Source organism: Alnus glutinosa, chromosome 9 (assembly GCF_958979055.1).
Source record: "Alnus glutinosa chromosome 9, dhAlnGlut1.1, whole genome shotgun sequence".
NCBI classification, from domain to species: domain Eukaryota; kingdom Viridiplantae; phylum Streptophyta; class Magnoliopsida; order Fagales; family Betulaceae; genus Alnus; species Alnus glutinosa.
The window spans coordinates 20,056,070-20,068,911 of NC_084894.1; positions in this window are offsets into that span (position 1 = coordinate 20,056,070).

Consider the following 12,842-nt stretch of genomic DNA (forward strand, 5'->3'; position numbering starts at 1 on the left):
GAAGTTGGTGAAATTTGAGGTGTTTTCTATGGAGAATGGGATGTATATATTTCGATTTAATGATGAGAATACCTGTGAAGCTGTTTTGGAGGAAAGGATTTGGCATGTGGCCAATAAACCATTGATATTGAGGAAGTGGGAACCGGGAATGCAAGTTATGAAGCTCACACTATCCTCAATCCCAGTTTGGGTCAAACTCATGCACTTACCTATGGAGTTTTGGACTCAGAAGGGGCTTAGTCGAGTAGCTAGTGGGGTGGGAATACCTTTGTATGCAGATGCTATTACATAGGAACAAAAACGGCTAGGCTATGCCCGAGTTCTGGTAGAGATGAATATCAATTCCTTATGCCCAAAGGAAATTGTTATTTCTCGTAGAAATGGTACCAAGATTACCATTGAAGATGAATATCCATGGCTTCCAGCTAAATGTAAGATTTTTAAGGGATTTGGTCATGCTGCTTTTGCATGTGCCAAAAAAGATCAAAAAGTCTGGAAACCAAGAGACGGGCAAAAGAAGATTTTTGGTAGAGAAGAAGCTAATCATCAGAAGAATTGGAGGGTGGATGGAAACAAGAAATTTCTTGCTGGGAAACCGGTGAGCAATCTTCAAGAAAAGGCGGGACCAAGTAAGATTAATGGGAATGAGGTAAGCCCAAAGAAAACCCATATGCATGGTACTGATAGCATAAGTGTATTGGATATGACTAGCAAGAGTAGAAACCCAGTTGTTTCTGACAGAGCTATTAGCAGGCCAAACACTAGTGTTTATTGATTTTCATCCAAAGTGCTCAAAGCTCCAGCTCTCTCATTTATGTTTTGCTGATGGTTTGTTGATTTTTTCTGAAGCTTCAGTTAAATCAGTACAAGCTATCAAAGGTGTTCTTGCTGAATTTGCAGAGTTATCTGGTTTGAAAGCTAATCCAAACAAAAGTTCTGTTTTTTGTTCTGGCGTTCTACCTGCTGCAAAGAAGGCTGTGCTGAACTGTTTGCACATGAATGAGGGATCGCTTCCAGTACGTTATCTTGGAGTTCCTCTCATCTCTAAGAAACTTTCTGCTATAGACTGGTATCCTGCTTGCAAAAGTTTCAGGGCGTATCAACTCTTGGCTATCTAAGAAGCTGTCATTTGCTGGTAGATTGCAGTTGATCATTTCCATCTTATATAATGTTCAAGTTTACTGGTCTTCCATCTTTATATTGCCTAAAAGGATCATTAGACTATTGGAACAAAAGTTTAATCGATTTCTTTGGTCTGGAACTGATACTGAAAAAGCCCAAGTAAAGGTAAGTTGGGAGCTGGTTTGTGTACCGAAGGAGGAGGGGGGATTGGGGACTACAAGATTGGAGGATTGGACTAAGGCTTCTATGATGAGGCATATTTGGAACTTGTTTGCAAAGGCTGGTTCCTTGTGGGTGGCTTGGGTAAAAGAATACTTGCTAAAGGGGAAATGCTTTTGGCAAATAAGAATTCCCCAAGAGTGCTCTTGGTGTTGGAGAAAGCTTTTAAAGTTAAGGGGCATTGCAAGACAGTTTTTGTAGTTAAAGGTTGGGAGTGGAGAGAACATTTTCCTATGGTTGGATTATTGGCATCCAGATGGGGTGTTGCTTGAAAGATATGGTCCTCGGATTATCCATGAAGCAAGGAGTCAGTTATATGCTAAGCTAGCAACTGTGATAAAAGAAAAGGATTGGTATTGGCAGGCGGCAAGGTCTGAAAACATTGTGACTATTCAAACCAAGTTGCATTTGGTTAGTATTGAAGAGGAAGATCAGCCTATTTGGAGCATTTCTAAGACGGGTGTTTAGTTGTGCTAAATCATGGAATGCTATTGGAACTAAGCTCCCTCCAGTCATGTGGTGGAAGTTAGCTTGGCTCCCTGAAACAATTCCTATGCAGACTTTAGAGACTACTCAAATGGGGTTTTGTAGGTGATACTCTGTGTGTTTTGTAGGAGTTGCATAGAAGGGAGAAATCACTTGTTTTTTGAGTTTAGTTTTTGTAGAAGGATATGGAGAGTGAACCTGGAAAAGGGTTTGGTGGGTGGATAACCCTCCTCTTGGATAGGATGATACTGTGGAAAGTGTAATAAAGATTGGAAGGGAAGGGGGCTGAGGGCTGTTCTCTGTAAATATATACAATATTTGGAGGGAGAGAAACAATAGAAAGCATGGTAATCTACTGCTCTCGGAGGAAAAAACTTGTTCTGAAAATTAGAAGGGAAGTTAGAATGAGAGTTATGTCCAAGGGAAAGTTCAAGAGAAGTAATGAGAATGAAGACTTGTGTACTTAATTTTTATTATAATAAACATTATAGGCGATATTTTATGTGTAATTTAGATTTTAAATAGTTATATGAAATTGAAAAAATCGCTATAAAGACTACAAAGTGCTGGATTTATTTCTTTTACATGGACTAGGATAGTCATTTTATTTGTTTTGGGCCTATAATAGATTAGGCCAATTTTTGTACACGTGAAGAAGCCTATTTTCTCACCCTATATATAAATAGAGTTAATCCATTGAGTTCTATTAAATAATTACAATCGATTTTTAAAAATTTATTGGCATGTTTGGATGCAAATTAAAAACAAATTCTACTTGCTATAATGTTCGGGTTTTTTTTTTTTTAAATCCGGTTATATGATACAACCCGTAGTCTACCCAGATCCACCCCGAATTTCAAGTGAGTTTCTAAATTCCAACACACATTTTTCATAACTCCAATCATTTTATACAACTTTTTATACCTTCAATCATTTTCTAGCATGGTTTTTCGTAAAAAAAATACTCTCATACAACTATCACTCAAACATGATTTCAAATACAATTTAAACTTTATTAATTATCCAAACATATTTTTTTGCCTCAAAATTCACTCATTAAATAATAATTGAATTCAAATTTCAAAAAAATCGAACGGCGAAACATGCCATACATTGTGTAAAATTAATCATTAACAAAATGAGAATGTTTATTTGAATAAATCTAACAAAAAGCTGTTGTTTTTCAAAATTATAAGATTATAAAATTTGTCTTTTACACAAAGATTTCGTAAGGAGTACTTAGAGGTTTGGTTATTGGAAGCATTTGTCCAGGTGACAACTTCTATATGCCTTAAATAAAGACGACAATCTAACCTTAACAAATAGAAATCGCGGACGTGTACATATTACTCTAATGTTCCGTTTGCTTCGACGTAAAATGTTTTTTAATTTTTTTTTTTTTTTTTTTTTCATGTTGGTACGATGAAAGATCGTGGCCAAACCAAAAATATTTTTGAGTGACCAGAAAAACTTTCTTTAATTTCCATAAAATTGTTTACTTAAATCACCGGACCATTGTCAGAACTAAAATTTTCAGGTTAATCTTTTTTAAAATTATTTTATATTAATATTTTTATGTTGTAAATAAAAATATATGTTAATATAATTAAATGAAAATATTAAAAGAAAAAAAAAATTGTGATTTTTCGTACGTACCAAACGCCGAAAAATGTTCAGGAAAAAATATTTTCTTGAAAAATAATTTCTCTCAAAACATTTTCTAATGGAAAACATTTTACGAGCCTAAAATTTTACTTTTATTATAACACCTCAAAAAATTTAGCATTTTCTTTTATTACAAAAAGAATCCAAAGAAAAAATTTTGTATAATAGATTAAAATATTTTTGTATAATATTAGGTGTTTTATAAGATTATTGTATAAAATTTTTATATGATATAAATGAAGAAAAAATTAAAAAAAGAAAAAGAAAAAGAAAAAAAAAAAAAAGAAGAAGAAGGAGGAGAAAGAAAGAAAACGTGGCAGGAAGCCTTTAAAAATAGGATAATACTAAAAAAAAAACTCATCAGGGGGTGTGTAACCGATGAGTTTCTAACACCAACATAGAAATAATGAAAAATGATAAAATGACAATCTTTACTCAACTATTGCACAACTCCAAGGCACAATGGTGTTGAACCTATTGTGTGAGCTCCACCCCAATGTACCTTGAAGTTGTGCAATAGTTGGGTGGGGATTGTGAATATATCAAGGCCCAGAAATAATAGACTTCTTCCAACAACCAAAACGTGTCTCCCTCCACAGCTTCCCCTCATCCTCTTCTCACATGTTACTGCCATGCACAAATCTCTCAAAATAAGGGAAATTCTAAGCTTACACTCTGCTTTTACTCTCATTTATTTACACCGACTTGGCACCAATGTGGCATTACACATGAGATTTTCGTAAAAAAAAAAAAAAAAAAAAAAAAAAAAGGATTTGCAAAAGAAATGAACACTTTCTTTCAGCAAAAAAGGGGTTGTTTGTCGTTCTTTTTCTGGCAAGATGTGGTGCCTTTGCAAAATCACGTGACGCAGCCCTGCAGCATATCTTTTCAAATCGTGTAATTTTATCATTTCTCCTTTTCAAATCTCTCCAAATGAAAAATTTCACCTTTAAAGAAGAACGGGCTGCACTCATAACCCAATTTTCATCATTTTATATTTCACACACCACTGCTCTTGGAACAGAGACAGTATTTTCTCTATCTCTCAAGCCAAAACCAATCCACTCTGCATATGTTTTTTGAAGCCCCTTAGATCAAAAAATAAAATAAAAATTGCAGCATCTCTCAAGGCAAGGGTGGAGGAAAGGGAGTCGAGAGGGGTCAAATGCCTCCCCTCACCTCTCAAAAATTTATGTTTCCAACATTTTGTTTTTATTCGTCGGCCTGTTTTTGTTTCAGACTTTCAGGGTTAAGGATTAGGTCAAAAGAAAAGGTAGAAGAAGGAAGAGGGAAGAAGACTTTTGAGAATGAGAAACAATTACACACACTTAAATGTGTGTGGCGCCGACATAAAACAATTACACCCACTTGACCCACAAACATGGTAGCTCGACGATTAGAGTGTCATGTTTCTGCTTTGTTGCCCACTCCGTTGGAGGATCAACATTTTCACAATTAGCAGCAGCTTGTGGCTTGGCTTCATCATAGCTTGAGGCAATGCTCTACGTATCTTTTTGCTTTTGCTTTTATTTTTTTATTTTTTATCGTGCTTTAGTTGAACATTAAAAAAAAAAAAAAAAAAAAAATGCTACATGAACATAAACTTTTACAAAGAAGTCTTATTAACTGATGTGGAACATATTCATTAGAAATAATCAAAACAATCAATAAAAAGAAATGCTACAAGTATCAATGAATAAGTTTCACATCATCTTAATAAGACTCACATTGTAAAAGTTTAAGTACATGTAACATTTCTCTTAAAAACAGGGCTTTCAGAACAAGTAAAAAAAAGCAATCATGGTAGATTTAGAACAAAGAAGAAAGATGGAAAAAAGAAAGTGAGTGAAGATTAGTTTTTTTTTTTTGGATAATTGCACCACTGATTTTCTGGGGTATGCCATAATTACAAATCACTCCCTATGGTTTAAAAAGTTCATGAGAGATCCTTGTGGTAAACTATAATTACAAATCGATCATTGGAGTCAAATTTCGTTAAAAATTTTGACAGATTCTGTTAAATGTCACGTTAGCGCCACATCAAACCAATAAGATGACGACACGTATCCATCTTAATAAAAAAATATAAATTTATTAAAAAATAAATAAATAAACTTAAATTTTTTTAAAAAGAAAAAAGGACCCTTTTTTGTCTAAAAAAAAGATAAGCCTTGTCTTTTCTCTTCGTCACGTCACTTTCATAACTTAGTGCCAAGAAAGCGTCCATTTCTTTTGCAATTTCTTTTTGTGAAAGGGGTTTGATTCCTACACTTCACCGGTACAACAATTATACAACAGCTCCTCACATGGGAGTGAGCCCTACACACTGGGCCCCACCCCCATGTGAGGGGCAGTTGTGTAATTGTTGTGGTGGTGTTGTAAATCCATCATTTTCCTTTGCAAAAATATGATATGTAATGCCACATTGGTGCCAAGTCAGATGTAAATAAAGGAAAATGTTACTTGCACTACAAGCCCACAACATGGGCACAACAACCCCTCACAAGAGGGTGGGGTCCAGTGTGTGAGGCCCACCCTCATGTGAGGGGTTGTTGTGCCTAGGGCTGAGCATGGGGCATGGGGCAGGGGGGGGGTGGCGGGGATGCCCCTTTTTTGGCCCCGCACCCCGCTAAAATTTCCCTGCATCCGTGCGGGGCGGTTAGGGATGGGGAGGGGATGCACGGGGCGGGGGTTAGCGGGGATTCCTCACCTAGTTCACAAGAATCCTCACCCAGTTTGCGGGGATGCTAGGAGGCCTCTTCCTTGCCATTCACAGGCACTGCAGTCCCATTTTTTTCAACAGAAACTTCCGTATTCAATTTTTCCTCCGCCATTGATCAAACCTTGTAAACATTCACCAAGCCTAAATTTTAACGCTGTAACGATCGATGTTGATGAAGAAGAAGAGGAGGAGGAGGCCTACCTAGGTCTGGACCCACCAAAGGCCACCCCCTGCTGTCGATCTTCGGATCAGAGATCGTGAACTCGGAGATGTCGCTGTTGTTCTCGCGAGCCGGATCGCCATGGTCGACGAACACTTGTGAAGCCTCCGAGCGGCACTAGGGTTAGAAAAGATGAAAGTGAGGCATGAGGTGTGCAGCTGTGAGGGACTGAGGCGCTGGAGAGTAAAGAAAAAAAATGAACAGATGTGCGGCGTGTGCCTAGGGTTACAGGGTTAGGGGTTTTTTAATTTTTAATTTTTAATTTTTTTTTTTTTTTTTTTTTTCAGCGGGGAGGGGCGGGGCGGGGCGGGGCGGATCCCCGGGGTTTTTTAAAACCCCAACCCGCAACCCACCCTGCCCCGCACGGGTTGGATTTTATCAAACTCGTAATCGCATAAAAACACCTAAAAACTGCAAAAATTGGGGTGGGGCGGGGCGGGTCCTGCGGGTTTTGCTCAGCCCTTGTTGTGCTTGTGCTTGTGCTTGTGCCCATGTTGTGGGCTTGTAGTGCAACAATCAAGTCCCGTAAATAAATGGGAGTAAATGGAGTAAGAGTAATGATTATTGCACAACTCTTGCACAACTACTTTTTTTTTTTTATGATCAACCATTGAATTTGTTTTCCTACATGTGAGCCTTAAATATTTAATAGTTGATCTTAAAAAAAAAAGTTGTCAGAGTTGTGCAAAAGTTATGTAAGAGTTTTACAATAAATATTACTCGAGTAAATGAGGGGTGTAAGCCTGCATCAGCCACGTCGGCAACCTCCTCTCCTTAAAAAAAAAAAAAAAAAAAAAAAAAAAAAAAAAAAAGAAGAGAAAAAGAAGCAATAAAGCACCCCTTTTTTTTTGGGATAATTGCACCATTGGTTCCTGTGGTATGCCATAATTATTTTTCACTCCCTATAGTTCAAAAAGTTAATGGGAGGTCCTTGTGGTTAACAATAATTACAAACTCCCGACCACCTCTGGGGGTGGTCGCGGCCTCCCCAAAGGCTGGGGGTGGCCATCAGGCCACCCTTAGAAGGTTCAGGAGTGGCCCAGTCACCCCTTTGCCTTCCCTTTTTTCTTTTTCTTTTTCTTTTTAAAAAATAGGTTTATTTATTTATTTTTTAATAATTTTTTTTTAATTAAGATGGACACGTGTCGCCGTCTTATTGGCGACACGTGGTGCTGACGTCGCATTTAACAAAATATGTTAAAATTTTAACGGAATTTAACTCCAGTGATTGATTTGTAATTATAATTTACCACAAGGACTTCCCATTAACTTTTTAAACTATACGGAGTGATTTGTAATTATGGTATACCACATGAACCAATGGTACAATTATCCTTTTTTTTTTTTTTTTTTTTTTTTTTTTTTTTTTTTTCATTCTCCCTTATTTTTCTTTCCTCTCTCTTTTCCCTTGCTTCCTTCTTGCTCTTTCCTTTCTTTCCGTCCACAGACCAGAGAGAGAAGAAGAGAATGAGGAGAGAGAGAGAGCAGCGCCGTGGATGGTTGTGTTGGTACCATAGGTGACAGACTCACAACCCAGTACCGGTGTTTCCAAGCTCAGAAGTTGTTCCAGAGGTAATTCCTAGTGATTTTGTAAGATTTATATCTAAATTTCTTGGGTTGATTGATGAATGAGAGAAGATGAAATTTGGGTGTTTTGATTTAGTTATCTCGGTTCTGAACCGATTTGGTTGGGATTTGACCGAATGGGTATTGGTTTTTGGTGATTTTTGGATTCATTTGGTTAATTGATAATAAGTTTTGGTGGCTTGATTATCGTTATTGGGTATTGTTGTTAGGTTCTGGATGTAGAGCCGATTGGGTTATTTGGTGAATGTTATATTGTGATTTTGGGTGTTTAATTTTGGATTGATTTCTTGTGTGAGTAGTGAAATTCTGGATTGTTCTCGGTGGAGAAACCGAATGAGTAAGTGATTTTGTTGGGTTTTCTTTTTCTGTTAATGACCGAATCTGTTGAGATTCTGGATTTGTTTTTGTGTGAAGGTTTTTTATGAATTTCCATTTGAGAATTCTGAGGTTGATTTCATAGCTTGGTTTGGACTGTTAATTCTGGATGATGAGATCAGTATAAAGTTTTGGTTTGATTGGGTTTCTGATTAGCTTATGGGGTTTGAATTATGGTTGGATGACTTGAGAGTTGTTGTGATTATGATTTTCTGGACGTTTTTGTTGAGGAATTTCTTTGAAAGCTTTGAGAAGTAGTTTAATGTTGGTTTGTTTTGTTGATGTTGAGATTGTGGTGGGAATTGTTTGAAGTTGAAACTGGTTGGGTGATTGCGATTTACTATTAAAGGTTGTATTTGGGTTTTGTTGCGGGATTTAGTTTGTATGTGAGGCCGATTCTGCATAGCTTCCTTTCTTTTATATATGTTGGTTTCATTTGTATTGTTTAAGAACACTTGATAATGCTCATACGAATGCTTAGTTCTGACTTTTGCCAGCTTGTTAATTATGGTTGAGTAAGCGAGGGAGTGGAGAATAATAAGAAAGAAAGACTAGAGCTTTTTAAGTTTTGATGTTGTAAAAACAGGAAGTAGTGATTTTGATTTTATGAATATAGATATTCAGTAATTTTTTTTAGGATTATGGTTACATGTTATATACATAGGGTACCTTAGTTTAAATTTTAAATCTGAAATTTCATAATATCCCTCTAAGTTTGTCCTTTGATTTATTTAAGTAGAAAGTTAACCCCAGACCTTTTGGCAAATCTAGGTAAGAGGATACAACACCAAAACCCCAACAAATTTTATTATAAACCTTTGGAAAAAGCGTTGAGGAATTTTATAAATAACTTTTAATTCCAAGTTTTAATTATTTATATGTCATTATTTAAAAATATTATGTAACTACAATTACCTTATTGTTATGATTTATGCATGGCTACAAGTTATAAATGAAAAGAGCATTTCAAAGTTTATAATTTATGCACGAATACAGTTATGAAAGAAGAGAGCTCTTAAAGTTTCAAAGTATATGATATAGTTATGGAAGAGCTTACAGGACTAAAGGAAATGTTCATTTGCATCAATGTTAAACCCCGAGGCACTTCCATAGTTACGATACGTATCGGTATGGCCCGTATTGGTGGGTAGCATGGCAAGCACATCGAAGGACGGTTACGAAAAGGTGTGTGCTATCGGTCAGGTGGCCTTCACCTAGGGAAGTTCCCAACCCAGGACTCTCTCTTGTGACGACAAGATGAGAGCTCATAGATCCTTCGAGACAAAGCCAATGTGCGCCGCTCACAGTTAACAGCGGAGTCGAGTCTAAATGGGGGGAAACTAATGTTTTTAAAGAAAATAATCAAAAGGATTTCATTTACAAGTTTCATACCATTCTTGATTAAATTGTTAATTATGTAACTTTGCATAATTTATTTTGTGCATGACTTTATGAAAATTTTATAGCATTTTTATTTCCTCGTGTTGTGTTACTTATTGAGTTATCGAATTCACCCCTTTCCCCTTTAAGCCTTTCAGATGGCCGGGTCCTTTTAGTGGATGGCGGAGACCTCCCTAGAGCAATAGAGCATAGACCGGATCAACCCTTTTGTATGTTGTACAGTGGCAATGCTTTGGCTGATTCCCTAGTGTAGTATGTACATTTAAGAAATTTGTTTATTTTTAGGAGGAGAGAGGAATGATATTTACTTCTATCAGAAACCTTTTTTTTTTTTACTCTATCCAAATTAATATGTTGCACTCTTCCATTAAATAAAAGTTAACTTTTTTATCCAACAAAATTGTTATATCAATTTGAAAAAAAAAATTGTTATATATATTCTTGGAATTCTTGGAATTTTTATCCAACAAAGTTGAATAAATTATATTTTATTCAACTTTTTAAAAAACAAATCATATTTTAATCAACTTTTTCTAAAAAGTCAAACCTCGAAATTTACAAACAAAATAAAAATTTAATTCTAATTTTAAAAATTCAACACTCAAACACACCATAAGGATATACTAAAATATTTGTGATGGGACAAATTAGTTTGATTCATTTAATGTGATTTTGTAGTAAAAAGTGAAAGAGCAAAATTTTGGGTCCAAATGACAAATAATCACTCTTGATAAGCGAAAAATAGTTTGGATTTAGCTTAAGTACTGTAAAAAATATTATAAAAGATATCTTATAATTTTTTTCAAAGATTCATATTTAATTCCAAATATTTCTTAAAGTTTTTTAAACGGTTTATATTTAATTACAAAGAGAAATAGTGAAATTAAGTTTAGATAGCTGGAAAAATTACAAAATAAAATTTATATAATAATTTTTTTTTTACAATACTTAAGCGAGATCCGGAGCTCATGCCTCTTGGAGCATGAACGGATAACACCTTGGTTCAATCGCCTCTAACATATGTAAACATAATATATAAATAAAATGCTTTTAAAAAAAAAATAAGCAATGGAATTATAAATACCTCCAGCCATATTTTGTTCAAGCTTGATGAAGAACAAAGAACGAAGAACGAAGAAATTTTCTACAACACCAAAATCTGTAAAAACAAAATTCAGAGAGTTCTTCTAGCCTATGCCTATGCCTATGAGTGTGCCAATAGATGGATACACAGGGCTCTATATATAGGTAGGCTAGGGACCCTCATCATCAATAGATAGCTGATTATTCTCCTCCCATCAAGGAGAATAAATCAGAAAATTTAATATAAAAACCGTTTTAAACCGTTACGATTTCATATAACTTAATGTGGAATAAATCATATTCAATCCTTATATTAAATAATTACCGTTATGATAATTATTTAAATTCCAACCGTTACAATAAATTAAATAATTACCGTTATGATAATTATTTAAATTCCAACCGTTACAATGAATTAAATGTGTCTAAGGGACACATATGTAATTTCTTACATTCTCCCACTTGGCCCTTATGACACATATAATTCTCTAAATGTCCGGTTCTTCAATATGATTATCACTTTATTTATTCCAGCCATTCATGAAATCCTCCCACTCACATAAAGAATATTACACATGAATCATGGCGGTAAAACTTTATATAATAAGTCGTCCCTTCCATGTATTACATATAAAATATTCCTTAAATGAGTACTATATGGGCAATCAAACTTTATGAATAAACTTCCTATAAGTTATTCGTGTCCAACTTTAATTTTATCCTCATGGATAATGTAACAAATGTGCACAAACTTTATTAATAATAACTTGATGTCTATAGACAAATTAGAAAGAACTAAGTACAAAATGAATCAATGAGTCCCATATGCTCCACATGACTTTTAAACAGCTTTACCGGTAAACCTTTAGTCATAGGATCCGCAATCATCAATTCAGTACTGATATGCTCAACGAGCACTTCATTTCTTTTGATGTTCTCTCTCACACGAAGATACTTGATGTCGATATGCTTACTTCTGCTTCCACTTTTATTATTCTTAGAAAAGAATATGGCAGCACGATTATCGCAGAAGATCTTGATTGGTCTCGCTATAGAATCGACAATTTTGAGACCACCAACAAAATTTCTTAACCATAGCGCCTGTGTAGTGGCTTCATAGCACGCAATAAATTTTGCTTCCATTGTAGATGTAGCAACTATAGTTTGCTTGTTACTTCTCCAGGATATAGCCCCTCTAGCCAAGAGAAAGATATACCCTGAAGTAGATTTTCTACTATCTACACATCCAGCAAAATCTGAATCTGAATACCCAACCACCTTCAAATGGTCAGTGTGTCTGAATGTCAAACAGTAGTCCTTTGTTCCTTGCAAATACCGCATGACTTTCTTTGCAGCTTTCCAATGTTCCATTCCTGGGTTACTTTGATATCGACCCAACATTCCAACTGCCATCGCAATGTCAGGTCTAGTGCAAACTTGTGCATACAATAGACTGCCAATTGCAGATGCATATGGAATGTTCTTCATCTGCTCCTGTTCCAATCCATTTCAGGGACATTGATCATTACTGAATTTGTCTCCTTTAATGATAGGTGCTACAGAAGCCGAACAGTTCTTCATTCTGAATCTTTCCAAAACTTTTTCAATGTAGGCCTTTTGAGACAGTTTTAATATTTTCTGTTTTCTGTCTCTGTGAATCTCTATGCCAATAACATAAGAGGCTTCACCCAAATCCTTCATTTCAAAATTTTGAGAAAGAAACTGTTTGGTTTCATGCAGCAAACCTAAATCATTACTTGCAAGTAAAATATCATCTACATATAGGACTAAAAATATGACTTTACTCCCACTGACCTTAAGGTATATACATTGATCAACAAAGTTCTCAATAAAACCAAATGAGGTAATAACTTTGTGAAATTTAATATACCATTGACGGGAGGCTTGTTTTGGTCCATAAATAGATTTATTTAGTTTGCAAGCTTTCTGAGTGTTATCATC